Consider the following 16341-nt stretch of genomic DNA (forward strand, 5'->3'; position numbering starts at 1 on the left):
ACTTACATGTTTTTCTGACGCGGGAAGGATCTTAACCGATCTTTTCTTCAAAGAATCTTTAAGACGCAAATCTCTAATTAGCCCAATTCTTAATAAACAAACCAAAGATATCGTGGATCAAACCGAAGTAGGTAGTTTTTTATTTGGCAACGACTTGTCGGGAAAAATAAAATCGGCCAAATTAATTTCCAATGCGGCGAAAGACCTAAAAGCCCCATCTTCAGGTACTTCGCAAAAATTCACGAAGTTTTACAGGGGAGGTAAGCGATCCTTTCCGACAACACGACAAACTTTGTCGGAAAACAGACAACGCCCGATCCGTCGTCCGGGGAACACAGATCAGCGCAAGGGGCACCCCAAAAAGGAGTGGACGAGCCAACGGGACCGATTTCAAAGGAGAACGTAAACAAGGTGAGTTTTCCTTTAGCCGGAAGGTTAAAGTGCTTTTTCGAGGCCTGTGTAAAAATTACCTCTAATTCGGTTGTCCTAGAGTGGACACAAGGGGTTAAGATACCCCTATTAGAGACCCCGATACAGACCCACCTTCCGACAAACCTGGTTGTTCACGCCTCAACAAGGAACGATCTCCAACTAGAGATAAATAATTTATTAAATTTGGGAGCTATTCAGATTTCTGAAAGCTCATCCATTGATTTCTTTTCGCCAGTTTTTTTAGCCAGGAAACCAAACGGCAAGAATAGATTTATTCTCAATCTCAAACTTTTCAATACCTATGTCCGGACACCACATTTTAAAATGGAGGATTTCCGAACTGCCTCCAAGTTAATACAGAAAGGGTCTTTCCTTACTTCGATTGATTTAGAAAGTGCTTACTTTGTGGTTCCTATTTGTTCAGAACACAGGAAATATCTAAAATTCCAGTTCAATGACGTGGCATATGAGTTCACATGCTTGCCGTTTGGATTATCCTGCGCTCCATATATTTTTACAAAATTTTTAAAACCTGTTCTTTCTTTTTTGCGCGCCGAAGGAGTAGTAATTGTCAATTACCTAGATGACTTTCTTATAATAAGCGATTCTTATACAGAAAGTGAACGACACACTTCTTTTTGTCTTAAGGTATTAGAATCTCTAGGGTTTGTCATAAACTATGAACAAAGCGTCTTAGTTCCTAGAAATCAGTGCAAATATTTAGGGTTTATCTTTGATACTTCTTTATTGCGCTTATCATTACCAATCGACAAACAAGTTCACATAAAAAATTACTTAGTTCCTTTTTGAGTCGTTCCAGCTGTAAAATCAAAGATTTTGCACGCCTTATCGGAACACTGACCGCTGCTTGTCCGGCAATTAAATATGGGTGGTGTCATACAAAATCTTTGGAAGAAGCAAAATTAAAAGCACTAAAAACTTCGAATTTTGACTTTAATGCAAAAATGCAGATTCAAGGGGCTGGTTTGCGTTTAGATCTGGTCTGGTGGGTGTCAAAGATTTCTACTTCTCACAACGATTTCAAAAAAGACATTTTTGAAATGGAAATATTTACTGATGCGTCACTAACGGGATGGGGAGCATGCGCAGGAAAAGATAAAGTGCGTGGATGGTGGACACTACATGAACAAACGCTTCATATCAATGCACTAGAATTGATGGCTGTATTTAATGGAATTTCTGCGTTTACTCCCCATCTTAGGAACCTAAATATTCTCATAAGGTCTGACAACACTGCAGCCAATTTCAGAAATGTTAATTAAGTTAATAATAAAACAAAACATTCAACATTCACTTCTTATGGACATAAATATCAGAATGCAGAAATTGGAAGAAAGAATATCTTTGTTGACACCATCTGTACATGAAATAAAAGCAGACTCTATCTTTCTTAAATACGATTTTCCTTTAACTGGACATCAATATTTAGCCGAATTTGAGATTGAAATGGCAGCAAACGGAGATTTGTTTAAAAAAACGGTACATTATAATGATTGCGCCTTTTTAATGATTTATGTGTGTTGTAGGTTCATGAGCTGTCGAGACTAGGTGGTACCGAGGAATATAGTTTCGTAGCCAGAACATTAGGGAGACTAATAACCAACAAACTGGCTAGTGAGTTTAGTTATCTGGGAAAGCGAACCAAAAAACCATTTAACAAATTAACATTAAATAAACTTGTAATAGGTATGTAATTAATTGGTGCAAATAAGATCTCATTAATACCATTTTTCTTTTTAGAAGCTGGGATGCTACTATTCAAAAACAGTTCCCAAGACATTTTTGAGAAAGCAATTTCAAAATGGCTTAAAAGAGCAAAGGAAAGGAAATGAATTTTTTGTTACATTGTTTTATATCTTGGACGTTTAGATTTTGAATAGAGATTATTTTTGACGTAGCTGTTTGATTTGTTAATCTAATACAGTAAGACGAATGGTGCATATAACTATTATACCTTGAATGGATGTCCATAGGACCTACATTATGTAGGTTCATAGGACGTTACGGTATGTACGTACTTAAACGGTCCATATCGTTGACATTCGGACTTACAATGGACGTCCATTGTACAGATTCTGTGTATATGCGTACGTACTATGTTGGTACATAAGGTCCACATGTGTACATACAATGTACGTTTAATGCACGTCAGTGTGTTGTGTGGGTGAATTCTTTTTAATTTTGGCCCTATTTTTTGATATCATGTTTATGGAATTACTTCCTTAGAATCATTGTGTTTATTGTATTTTTTTTTCTGTTTGTATGTATGTTGTAACCCTTTTTGTTTATTGCACAAGGTGTGCACTGTGAGATAAGAAATTGGTTACGTGCATCGGCAGCTCTAGCGGATATCCTCAGCGGCTTTTTGGTTCTTGAACGTAGGTAATTGGCATTTTTGGGCGCCACTCAACCTGAATACTTTTAAATGAACTACGGGATTGAGACCGTACAAAGAGTGATTGAAAAACAGGTTCACAATTTATTTAAACAGCTGATAACAGTAAGTGATAGGGTTTAACGTTAAAGGTTAGAAGGGTTAGTAGTTTGAATTTATAAATTTGAATAAGTTTGAGGAACGAAATCAATTTAGCTATTGTTTGAAAGTACCTATGTGATGATTGGAGATAACTTGCCTCCTCTTCGGTGTGTGGTGTGCCAAGCGCAGCTTAAAGAGATTGATGGATCGATACGTGATAAAAAATTGGATTATACTACAGTACAGATGTAAGTAACTTGGAGATTTTCCAGTTGGTGGTGTAGATTTAAATGCTTTTCGCAAATGAAATGTCCAATTAAAAAAATCCTCAATGAGGGTTTTTTCGATCACAAGAAATGTAATGCTTTAACTATTCAATAAATAATCGATTTAATCATTACCTCAATGAGGGTTTTTTTTGGTCCCACTGAGATAATGTAAATGCTTTATAATATAATTCAAAGTTGACGGTAAGTGTAATTATAAATCGGCTCAGATCTATGGGCGACAATTCGATGAATTATATCTTTCATTCATTCTCAGTTTCGATGCCCCAAAAAGTCCAACGTTTCCGGCCAACGCACAAATCGCAATCCTCTCATTTTTAAAGATACCAATTTATCAGCGCCCAACACTCATGCGCTTCGATATTAATACGGGCTAGATCTTTGCATATTGCATTCCCAAACGTTATGTTACCAAAATGACATGGAGCATGAAGAAATAAATGCTACAATGTTATAGTTATATTGTTCTTGTTTGTATATTATATTCATGTAATTACTTACTTAGAATCATTGTGTTTATTGTATTTTTATCTGTATGTATATATCTTATAGTTATATTGTTCTTATTTATATCATGTTCACGCATTTACTTTGATAGGATTATTTGTGTTTATTGTATTCCAAATGTATTGATTATTGTTCATTGTATTTCTTATGTATTAGATATATGAGCATTTGTATTGTTCCTACTGCATTCATTGATTGTTATTGAAAACTGTATTCTTTCAATGGGGGGTGTATGTTTAAATTTAGCTCTTCCCCCCTCCCAAAGTTACTGTACATTCCAACCCTTACTTAGGTAAAACAGTCTTACAAGCTCCGTCAAACGATTAACAGTAACACGATACAGTCCGCTATTAAATATTTATAAACATTTCGGTATTTGATTTAATTACTCGAGTTGTCGAAGAACGAAATAACAAAAAACAATAACATTACTCCTGATCGTCTCTTTAATGCAGATGAGACGTCTCACACTGTAGTTCAAAAACCACAAAAAGTAACCGCTCAAAGAGGCAAGGTGGGTGCCATAACATCCTGCGAAAGAGGTCAAAATGTTACAGGAATGTATGCGATGAGTGCTAGCGGAGTGTTCATTTCTCCAATGCTTATATTTGCTAGGAAAAGAATGAAAGAAAGCTTGGTGTATGGTGCTCTTCCTGGGCGATATTTAGGTGTCCGGATAAAGGCTGGATGGATGCCGATGTCTTCCACTATTGGCTAAGCGTTTCATTCATCATATAAAACCATCTAAGGAAAAAAAGGTTTTGTTAGTATTGGACGGACATAGCAGCCATACCCAACGTTTACAAGCAATTGAAGCAATGTAGTCATAATGCTTTCTTTTCCGAGTCACTGTACTCACAAATGCAACCTCTAGATATCGGATTTTTTAAACCTCTTAACACCTATTTTTCGGCAGCTATAACTACAAGGTGGCACCAGTTCCCTGGTAGGGCGTTAAACGTAGATGCAATCAGTTCTCTGGTGGGAATAGCATTTCCTAGTGCTGCAACGGTGGAAGTGGCTATTAACAGTTTCCGAAAGACAGGTCTGTGGCCTCCAGTTCGCTATGTTTTTACTGACGCGGACTTTGCAGCTGCAGAAGTGTTAGATCGCGCACTGGAAATTAATGTAGTCCATGACCCAAATTATTCTGGTGATTCGCATTTGTCAAGTTCAACGTCAGGAGATGCATCAAATAATGATGGAGTTGAAAATTGTGACCCTGCAGAGTGCAATTTAGAAAAAAAAGAACAAGAAAAAGAAGGGCGGTACCATCTGAATGGAAGCGAAACCGTGCTAAACGTCTGAGGAATAGTGGCAAATCATACAAAACGCTAGGCAATAAATTATTAGTGCCTGCAAAGCAAATAAAACCACCCTGCTATGATTCGAAATGTAAACACTAAATTTACAGAGGAGAAACACTTGATTTATTTGACGGTTAATTGGAAACATGTCCCGAGATTGTTAAGCAACGTACTTATATTTTAACTTAATGGCAAGAAATCAATCCTAAATATAGATCACTCGACAAAGCTACATGCAGAGACATAAAACCATGGCATTTTATTTGACAAGAAGGGTAAGATGTGTGCAACATTTTTTGTAGCTACATTGGGTATTCACTAACCGCTGTATTCACAAGTAAATATCTAAAATCAAAGATAATACGTTGGGAGAAGATAACAGGGGAAGGCACAAAAACCACACAGGTTTCTTTCGAAATTAAAAATTGCTTTCGCTCCCATGTTTCTTCAATTCCAACAATACGCTACTATACTAAGTAGTGATTATATCATATTTATTTTAATTTGTTGCCAGTACATTCATCACTAAATAGTATGTATGTATGTATGTATGTGTACAACATTAACAACACGTACGCAAAAATGTGTCAAATGGTTACAAAATTATAAAAAGTAAAATCACATTAAAATCTAAACATGGACATGCAAATATATAAAATTTTTAGACAAAGAAATGGGGAACAATATATAGGAGTAATAAAAAACACCTAAAAGACTTATTTTTTTCTTAAAAATTCATCTAAGTGATAATTAGTCTGTTTAAGCAAAAACAGTTTAAGTGTTTGCTTAAATCTTTGATAGGACTTGAGTTCTTTAATATTACAGGGTAACGCGTTAAAAATTTGGCAGGCACGAAATAACAAATTTTTTTGAAACAGCACTGCCCTGTGTTGACCAGGGTTCAATAACGTCCTATGACGGGTATTGTACCTATCTTGAGTTTTTATCAAACATGCTCTCTTTTTATACGCATAGCAACAAATCTCCAAAATGTACGTATCTACTATTGTTAGTATGCCTAATTCTTTAAATAACTGTCTACAAGAAGTTTTAGATGGTAAAGAGTAAATTATTTTTATGACTTTTTTGCAGTAGTAATATACGTTGCACATGAGCACTGCCACTGTGATGACGTCACACGCCCTTTTTGTTAGGGAAGGAGGTCATGTTCAATTATCCAAACACGTTTGATCTGCATGCTTTGTCTTATGAGTGAATATTATTGAAGTGATTTTATAAATATTGTAGTGTTTTTAACAGTTACAAAGTGTTGAAACTTGAAGAGAGTACCTTAAACATTACGTTAAAAATTTCGTTTCATTCCCTTCAGTGTTAAAAACATTGAATATTGTTTTTATTCAAATAACGTGGTTATTAGTACAAAAACTTATTGTATTTTACGGATCGTGTTTTTATAGCTATTAACATTCCAAGGTATGTTATGGCTAGCATAACAGCCGCGGATGTCAGGTTAAAATCCGAGCGCAGCGAGGATTGTAAGACATCTAAGGCTGTTATGATTGCCATAACATCAGCGGTTTGTTCAATAGTTTATCGGTTGCAGGCACGCAATCCTCTACTTTTAGACAATTTCGTAAATTTGATAACCAAACAATTCCATCGTAATCATCAAAGTTGCCGTAATGTCGGTTGCTATGTTAAAATTTGGTTGTTATGGTTGCGAGTATTGCTAATCAACAAAACCTAATTTTTCATCTGATTAATTACAAAATGAGTACTGTACATTTGCCTCAAAACGTACGCGAAAGTGCTAACGAAGCTCTTAGTAAGTGTCTAATTCCAACTAAATCGAAAGATCGATATGAAAAATGTTATGCAGATTTTCAGGATTGGGGAAAAGACAATCAATTTCTCATGTGGAAGGTACAAACATGTCAGAAACTAACGTATAAGTATGCTTGACTTGTAATGCTTTTTTCTAGGTAGCAGCCGTTTTTGGTTTATTTGGGGCTACACTATGGGATGAAATTTACAATTTGGGCGCAAATGATGTTAAAAGTGAAGATGTCCTTATTGTTACAATTAACAAATCAAAAACCTACACCTAAATCTAGATTTTTCATTCTCATCCCACAGGACTCCACTAATTATGTGGAAATCGTCAAAAAATATATGGGTTTGAGACCACAACATACGAAACAGAACCATTTCTTGGTTTCTACAATTGCGGTAAATGTAGTACTCAGAGGATTTTTCCTAATAAAGTTATAACTATAGTTTTGTTTAATGGTACGGTAAAATATTACACTGCTCATTTGTCATATTAACATACTCACTTGTCATTTTATATATCAATGTGGTTACGATGTTGTTTACAAACGAACTTTTTGACAATTTAAGGACGATTATATCGCCTGCAACCGATAATAGCTATTTATATATCAAGTACATAAACTGGGTCTTTATGGACGAGTCGTTTATTTAGCCGAGCGAGGCGTAAATAAAGATGGCGAGTCCATAAAGACAGTTTATGTACGCGGTATATACAAAGCTTTATGTACGATTGCAAAAATTACTCTTTAAAGAAGAAAATTTAAGAAAATTTAATAATCGACATAAAATCCATATATCACTGACAAGAGATGTCAAATATTTCGAAACTTAGTATCTAGTATTTTATGAAATATATGAAACGTTGAAAATGGTGATGGTATCAAAGGTTGCTGTTCTTGTTGCTAGGGTAACAACAGTTTGTTTAAAAATTTGTGCGTTTGTGAAAATTTTTGGAGTTGTGTAAAAATGGAAGAAATATCGCAAATTGCATCCGCAGCGAAGAAAACTCTTCTTCCCTGTAAATCGAGAACGGTATATGAAGAAGCTTACAATGCATACAAGAAATGGTGCGTAAAGAGAAATGTAAAAAAAACCGTTGAAGATACAATTCTGGCTTACTTTACTACCGATCTCGCGTCGTATAAAGCATCAAGCTTATGGAGTAAATTCCATGCTACGCACTACGATTCATTTGAACGAAGGAGTAGATATTAGCAAGTTTCCCAGTGTTATTCCGTTTCTTAAAAGAAAAGGAGAAGGATATACGCCAAAAAAATCGCTGATTCTAACGGATGAAAATGTGGATTCCTTTTTATTAAGCGCTCAGGATGAACATCATTTGCTAAATAAGGTATGTCCGTATTTTTAGAGGCATAATTTTTGAAGATATGTTTTAAGGTAATTCTTATCTTTGGAGTGGCGGGTGCCTGTAGACGTCAGGAATTGGTTTTTTTGCAGACGACAAATGTTGAAGATCAGGAAAAACATTTTCTAGTCAAGATGATCGATACGAAAACCAAAAAAGATAGATCGTTTGTCATGGAGGATGGCGCTCGGCTAGTGTCGCGGAAGGCTACGTCGCAGAGTCGGAAATGACAAAAGTCAACGTTGCGACGAAAATCCTAGGCGGAGCGGGTCCTTCATCTCATCATAAAGAAATCGAAGAAAGACATCAAATGAGTGGACAACTCTTTATAAAGAATAATGTGGATTGCGTGATTAATATTAACAATTACTACTCGAATAAGCACTCCCCGAAGTAGGTGTTTCTTCAGGTGTTTCGCATTTATATTTATTTTGATATGTGTAAATAAATTATTTTGACAACCGACCACGTGACATTTGTTTATGGCCGCCGTCCATAAAGAGCCACTTTATGGCCGCAAAAGAATATCATAAAGTATTGATTATTATACAATCGGACATAAAAATATTAACACTTTCGGATTTTGGAAAGTATTTAACAAGAGGATAAGCTGTGATAATGGTTTTATGTTGTGCTACAACCAACGAGAAACCTGCAGATTTTTTAAGTTTCCCACAGAACCTCGTTTAAGGGCCAAATGGAAACAGCTGGTTAGGTACGTCTTTTTGCAGTATGTTGTTTTAAGCAGTCTAAAATCACAAATACTATAGGCGCAGTATCAAACCAGGTAGTGGTGCCTTTTTATGCAGTTGCCATTTTCCAGATGGTCGGAAAGAGAGTGGCCCAAAATTATTTGACTATAATCGTGAGAAACGATTTGCGTTCTCATCTCCAGAAAAGAAACGGTGATGTACGGATTCAAGAGACATAGAGTAAGTTGAAGTGTGTATTTTAATCAAAGTTATGTATATTTACATAATGTTATAGGTCAAAAGCACAAGATAATGAAACGTCTGAACCAACCACATCAAAACAAGTTCCTGCATCGAGTGAGCTACAGCCAAGCAAATCACGGCAAGCCTCCGCATGGGGCGATCTCCAACCAAGCACATCCCATGAACCAACCACATCAAAACAAGTTCCTGCATTGCATGAGCTACAGCCATGCACGTCATGGCAAGCCTCCATAGTGGACGAGTCACAACCAAGCACATCCCAAGAAGTCTTTGTGTCAAGTGATTCTGCTGTGGTGGATGCAGAAAATTATTTCTTATTACAAGAAATTAATGCGCAAGAGACAACTTCAGTATTTCTCCAACCTCATGAGTTTTGACAGCATTGCAGACCACAATACACTAGTATTGTTATACACTAGAAATTTTTGAAAAATTTTGAAAATTTGAAAATAAATTATTATTTCCATTGGAATGTGGAAAAATTGAATCGCAAGGATCAGTTGCTCCTTACCCTTATGAAATTGCGACAAAATGCTCCGCATTTAGACCTAGCCTATCGCTTTGGTGTTTTACAGGCTACTGTATCAAATGTTGTAATTACATGGATTCATGTTCCTCATAAGATATTGTTTAAAAAACTAATGAACACCATCCCAAGTAGGGAAAAAAATAGAACATGCTTGCCAAACTGTTGCAGTACTTTTACAAACTGCCGAATTATTATAGACTGCACAGATATTTTCACCGCTGTCCCACAGAGCTCAATGGCTACGCAACGAGTCACATAGGAACACTGAACCAAATTTGTACGTAGGTATATAAAAAGAAAAAGTTAATTGATGTAATAATATGTGTTGTTAACATACGTCCAAAGACCAGTTTTGTTAATTTAATAATTTGAGTTTATACAGTAACAAAATAAGATCATCAGTTTATAAACATATTTTGTTTCATGAACGAAGCGGCATTCAATAATATATTTTGTTCTAGTAATTTTTCTTTTATTGCCCAACTAACTCAATTAATTAATAATTATTAATTAGTATTTACCGACCGGAGCCATTATATCACGTACAAGTAAATACACTACTTCTGTGATTATTTAAATGTTTATTCATAGAGTTACTTAATATGGTTTATTATACATTTTCGATATATTTAAGTTCTATTGTTACATTTTTGTTGTTGTTGTTGTTGAAAACGAATAAACATTATTATTATATTATTTGTTTAAATGTGTTTATAAAAATGATTTATTAGATTAATGAATTCAAGTTGTTGCTTCAATCTAGAGATATAATTCGTCAACTAACCATGTTCATAAGGTGATAAAACTAGATCATTGATTTATTAACAACCGATTATTAACCAAGGGTAGGTTATGGAGTGGGGCGATCCTCGATCCGAGTAAGAAAGGAAGAAACTGCTGCCAACGCCTTCTTTCTCTTGTCATTTAGGCACTTTATTTGAGAGATTATGTAGCTCTTTTATTCGACATCGTTGAATACCCTACATACCTACACAGTATTCTAAACCGAGAAGGTGTGCTAGATATAACTCATCGTCATCAGCGATAAGCAACGGCAGCGAAATCCTGAAAATTAGGGATAAGGCCATATTTGATACTATATCATTAACTATAAAAAGTACAAATAACTGTACACCTTGGCATATCTTTATTAAGTCAATGAACTCTTCAAAAATTCGCTCAGAATATGTGTCTTAGAATAGGACTTAGCAGATTTAAGGTTGTAAAAGAACATTTCTATAAAATCGTAAAACATATTAGGTTCCAAAGGAACACTTAAATTGAAAACGTACATGATTTTAATAACTATGGCTACTGCCCTCATAAAATTGAAAAATTTATAACGTACGTCATCAAAATATACATAAATTTCTTTGATGTCCGCTGAGTTTCCAACACAATAAACAAATGGCTGGATATGATCCTTCTTCCCTTTTAAGAAAGTGATAAAATCTTCTATTTCTTGAGTCGTCTTTCCGACAAACAAGAAAGAGTCTTGGGAGTCTCTGATGGTGAACCTTGGTGGTTTTACTTTTGGCACCATCCTTTTTAGATTTCTCGGGTACATTTGTAGGGACAAAGTATCCGTGCAACGCCCATAAAATAATAGCACTTCGAGAATCTAGTTGACGAATTATTACAATAGTCTAGGAGGATATATATTATATTATATACAGTGAATTTTTCTTAAATGCGAACATAGGAGTTTGCAAGCAATGTAATTTCCCTATGTTCGATTTTTAAAAAAACACATCAATCTATTGAGTAGTTCAAATGAGTAATAGATACAATTGACAGCTGTCATATTTTTAAAAATACAGCCGTCCAATTTAATTACGAAATCGGTTAGGTTATTGCTTATAATGTCAAGGAGGACACTTCGAACATTTATTGTAATTGTTTTCGGTATTTATTTTCTTATTTTCTTCATTTATGTATTGAATAGATCAAATTAGTAGAGTACCAGGTGACCTACAAAATAATTGAAGGTTGGTTCACAATGAGTTGTGGTGTCAGTGCGTGGAAGAAAAATGTATCCTAAAGTTGCTATGGGCTCACATGGCTTCTTTAAAAAAATCTTACCGAGTGCTCTTCATCATAAAGACTATAGAGTTGCTGTTCATAGTCACACAAGTTGCGCGATTTGGGAATGTGAACCGCGCACACCTCATAGATTGATGTGTTTTTTTTTAATCGAACATAGGGAAATTACATTGCATGCAAACTCCTATGTTCCCATTAAAAAAAAACTCACTGTATATGAATAATGATTTCTTATCAAGTTGCTTATTCGAGTCTAAAATGTGGAGTTCCTTTTGCAAACAATGTTGTTGACATAGTTTTATTAATTTTAACAAAGCAATTTTTAATTCTTCTACAGTCAGACAAGACTGCATTCTTTTTGTTTTTACTGCTCGGGTTTTCATTCTCAACATATAGGCGAATACCCTTTGCAAACGAATTAATTTAGAAAATCTTCCCACCAAATCATTGAATGTGTCATCCGTTTGATTGAATAACAGAACTGTACTTGAAGATTTCAATTTTGGATCATGTTCTGCATACTTTGTTGTTTCCTGAATTAATTCGTGTGACAAATGCAAACATTTTGGACCATTTAAACACAGCCGATTTTGCAATAACTCGGTCACACGGGCACCTCGTGAAATTATATCAGCTGGGTTTTGTTCTGATGAAATATGATACCAGTGTTTGATATCTGTTAGTTCTTGTATAACCGCTACTCGATTTGCGACAAACGTCTTATACCTGTTTGGTGCGTTATTAATTCGTCCTAGAGCTATTATGGAATCGGTATAAAGAAAATAATTTTGAGCTTGTACGGTTAGAGTTTCTGTGACTATTTTGTATAATTGAGCCAGTACAACAGCAGCTGCTAGTTCTAATCTTGGAATTGACTTTGTTTTTATAGGAGCGACTTTTGATTTCGCACATAATAAACGCACCTTTATCTGAGACTCATTAATGCACCGAACGTATATGCACGCCCCATAGCTTTCAAGACTGGCATGAACAAATCCATGATGTTCAATATTAGCATAATTAACCGTTACCCAACGCGGTATGGAAAAATTGGAAATTACTTTAAGATTCTGCAAACGAGATTGCCATTCGTTTTTTAAACTGCCCGGAATTTCTTCGTCCCAATTTAACTGGGATTGCCATAATTTTTGAACATCAGAGTGCCCTATGGGACGTAACAACAGAAGAATATAAAAACAAGCAGATCAGGCAAATGCGTATGCAAAAATTAAAGAGGCAATGGGAATCCCCGGATTTGGACAAAAGCAAATCATACAAAAAATTAAAAATATTTGTTCAACTTATTCTCAGGAAGTTAAGAAAATTAAACTATCCAAGAAATCAGGTGTCGGAACAACCGAACTTTATAAGATTGTTTTCACATATTAAAAATCTTTGGCCATTATTCCCCCGAGGCTATTAGTGTGGATTATGAACTTGCCATCCACAACGCTCGCTCTACGTCACGAATTTCCTGCTACTGATATTAGAGGATGTTTCTTCCACTTAGTCACAAATTTACGAACGCATTTATCCGAAGAGCAACTATTGGGACGATACATAATGCAGATCCGAACTTTGCACTCCTAGCCAGGATGATTACGTCCATTGCATTTGTCCCTCCAAGTGACATTATATATGCGGTAAATTCTTTGGAAAATTATTTGCCGATAGACTTAGAACCTATTCTGGGGTGGTTCATAAACACGTACGTTGGTAGACTCCGCAACAACGGAACAAGAGCTCCATCTTACATATCCTTTAGCAATTTGGTCACTGGTCAGTGTACCAACGTACTTTAAATGGAGACGATAGAACAAATAACTATGCTCAAGCGTGCCTTAAAAAAATCCAGATGAATTTCGGTCTTACCCATCCACAAATTTGGAAATTTACAGAGGAGTTGAAAAAGACCAAAAGACCTAGATGCCGACTACGAGAGGTATGTAGCAGGACACGCCGCTCCTCGAAAACGTCTGAGATACGAAGAAGCTCATAGTCGCATTTTAAATATTGTAGTAAACTATCAGCCTCAAAATATTATTGAATTTTTACGAGGTTTGTCTTATATACGAATTTAACTAAATATAAGAATGTGGATTTTAACTGTCCTACAAATACAGGGTGCCCATTATGTATGAAATATAGTTTTTCTATTTCGGTGTCACAATGATGATTTTGTACAACTGTTTTCGGAGTTGTACAAAGACAGTGATTATAGTCGTTTTTTTTGGTAACTCATCTCTTAAGTTGGCAGTTACTAGTTAGTACAAGTAGGTACTTCGTTGGGTACTTCCATGTTTGAACTTCAAAATGTCAGTCTTACTACGCTGCCAACCTAAAACTTAACGTCATAGAAAGTGTTCCCAACATAAAACATGTTAGTTCTAATGTTCCCTATAGTTTCTGATAATGATTTTTTTAATTAAATTAAAGCACCGAAATAGAAAAAATAGTATGAAAAACGCGTGTTACAATGCTTTATTGTAATACTCCTATCTTGCGGACACTCGTGGCTATGCTTCGCGTCGCCACTCGTGCCACAAGATAGTCGTATTACAATAGGTCGCATTGTGACACTTGTCTTTCAATATACTATTATAAACCTCTCGCTAGGAAAGATTGCCGGTTACATATAACGTGAGGTTAGTTCGGCGCTGTAAAACTCAAACCCCGCCGCATAAACGGCCAGCTAGCTCAGATTCTTAATTAAAAGAAGGGTTCGAGATGAGAATCTTCCACAGCGGTTTGTTCGTTTGGGCATATAACATAAGTTTTTGATCTTTGGTAGTCACTAGAAATGATTAGTTGAGCGCCACCCAATTTTGCACAAATTCTGACCTCTCCTGTATAGAAATTGGGAAAACACAAGAGAGCCAAATAATAAGTTCACTACGAGCAATTCTGATTTATTAATCCTGGCAAAAACGGTGCAGGATCGGCAAATAAAATGTATCTTCCATACGACAATAACAAATACTTTAAATGACAAAAATAATCCCCAAATAAATTCCTGAACACTTCCCTAATAATTACGTTACCAGCCCCCTACAACAATGATCGAGCAAAAATGTAGTTAAGATTTCAATGGATTCAAAGATTGAATTAAGTTAACCCGAATAACAACTCATATAGGCAACACTGGGTACAAGCAAATTAAAAATCTTAACTTGAATAACACATACGCTGTCTTCTCCGAAAAAGAGCTCTCCTTCGAAGTTCCAGTTCTGTAACACAAAAACAAACCCCAAGCTACCACGCTCGGAACGATTATATGAGCCGGAAGGGCCAAAAATAGCTTACTCGTAGCCGGCTCGTTTACCCATACGTTAAATACAGGTGCGTTGCTCGTGAAGAGAGCCACGACCTCAAACACTAGACGCGAACAAAATACAAAGCTCCAATCATAAATCGTCGGAAGGTTACACTAGATTAACGGTATTGAAGCAAATAAAAAAAAAGGTTGTGTAAAAGATCGTATCTTCCGAAAATTCCACAATCAGCTGGTCGCTCCCGGTATCGTTTAGGTGTCAGCGCTTATCTACTCGGTGGAACGCCGGATAGCTGCCGGCAATCAACAGGTGTTCGTACTCCGGAATATTCGCAAGATGCAAATTCATTTACTATCCCAAAATTAGGCCAGGTCAATGTCCTCCGCACACAAGAATGTGCAAGGATATACTATAAACTATACCATACAAGGATTCGTCTGTACAAGGATTGACCGGTACAAGAATTCATCTACTACATGGACCCCCTAAAAGTAATGAAGATGTAACACTCCCTTAACGAGATTTTTAATAACATACCTGAAATCGTCAGGAGGGTAATGAAAAATACTTAAATCAATGAAAGATGGAAATTATCCAACCTCAAATTGTGAATCTGAAAGAATTTTAGATAACATAACGTAAAAGAAAGCCAACGCCATTTCACTTACATGTAGGTAGGGCGATGAACTTCAACCAGATATATAGCCTCGCAATGGAGAAAACGGCTTCTGAGTTACACTACTCGACAACGCCAATAAAAAAGGTAAAATTGCCAGAGATTTCACGTGAATGATGGCAAATATTACCCACTGGTTTAAGAAGAATTCACAATGCCACGCTCTACAACAAGTACAACCTCGTTGGCTTTAAAACGGAAATGAAGTGAAAAAATAACGCGATTCTGCGCTAGGAAAGAAACACGCGTACAAGTGACGCCATCTCACCTATATCCTACCTAACCTAGCAAGCGGTAATTTTGAAATTTGAATATGAATAAACTAAACTGTTACATACAGAACATCTGATCCCGGTCTACAATCGTCTACTTCGTTGGAAAATGCGCTAAAAAGCGCGAACAAGTAAAAATCAATTTACTACTTACGTCGACATGCTTGAGGAGCATACCGTATTGAGAAGTGGGAAGCTTACGCCGAACATGTCTCCAAAGGACGTTGAAGTATTATGGGAGCAATTAGTTGCAAAATTAAATGCTGTCGGCGATGGCCCTCAACGTGACATTCATGGGTGGAAAAAGGTATGTTACTATTAATAAATGTACACAAAATTATGTATAGGATAAATATAATCCTTTTACAGGAATTCACAGAATGGAAGAGTATAGTCAGAAAGA

At 35.9% G+C, this 16341-nt stretch overlaps 1 long non-coding RNA gene across 1 annotated transcript; it reads left to right on the forward strand.

Moving 5' to 3' along the window:
- Positions 1–184: 184 nt before the first annotated feature.
- Positions 185–2330, forward strand: LOC116158875. Its single transcript, XR_004142848.1, has 3 exons — positions 185–411; positions 1980–2139; positions 2194–2330. It is a non-coding gene; the product is annotated as an uncharacterized LOC116158875 (long non-coding RNA).
- Positions 2331–16341: the final 14011 nt, after the last annotated feature.

Source organism: Photinus pyralis, unplaced genomic scaffold (genome assembly GCF_008802855.1).
Source record: "Photinus pyralis isolate 1611_PpyrPB1 unplaced genomic scaffold, Ppyr1.3 Ppyr1.4_LG1, whole genome shotgun sequence".
Lineage (NCBI taxonomy): Eukaryota > Metazoa > Arthropoda > Insecta > Coleoptera > Lampyridae > Photinus > Photinus pyralis.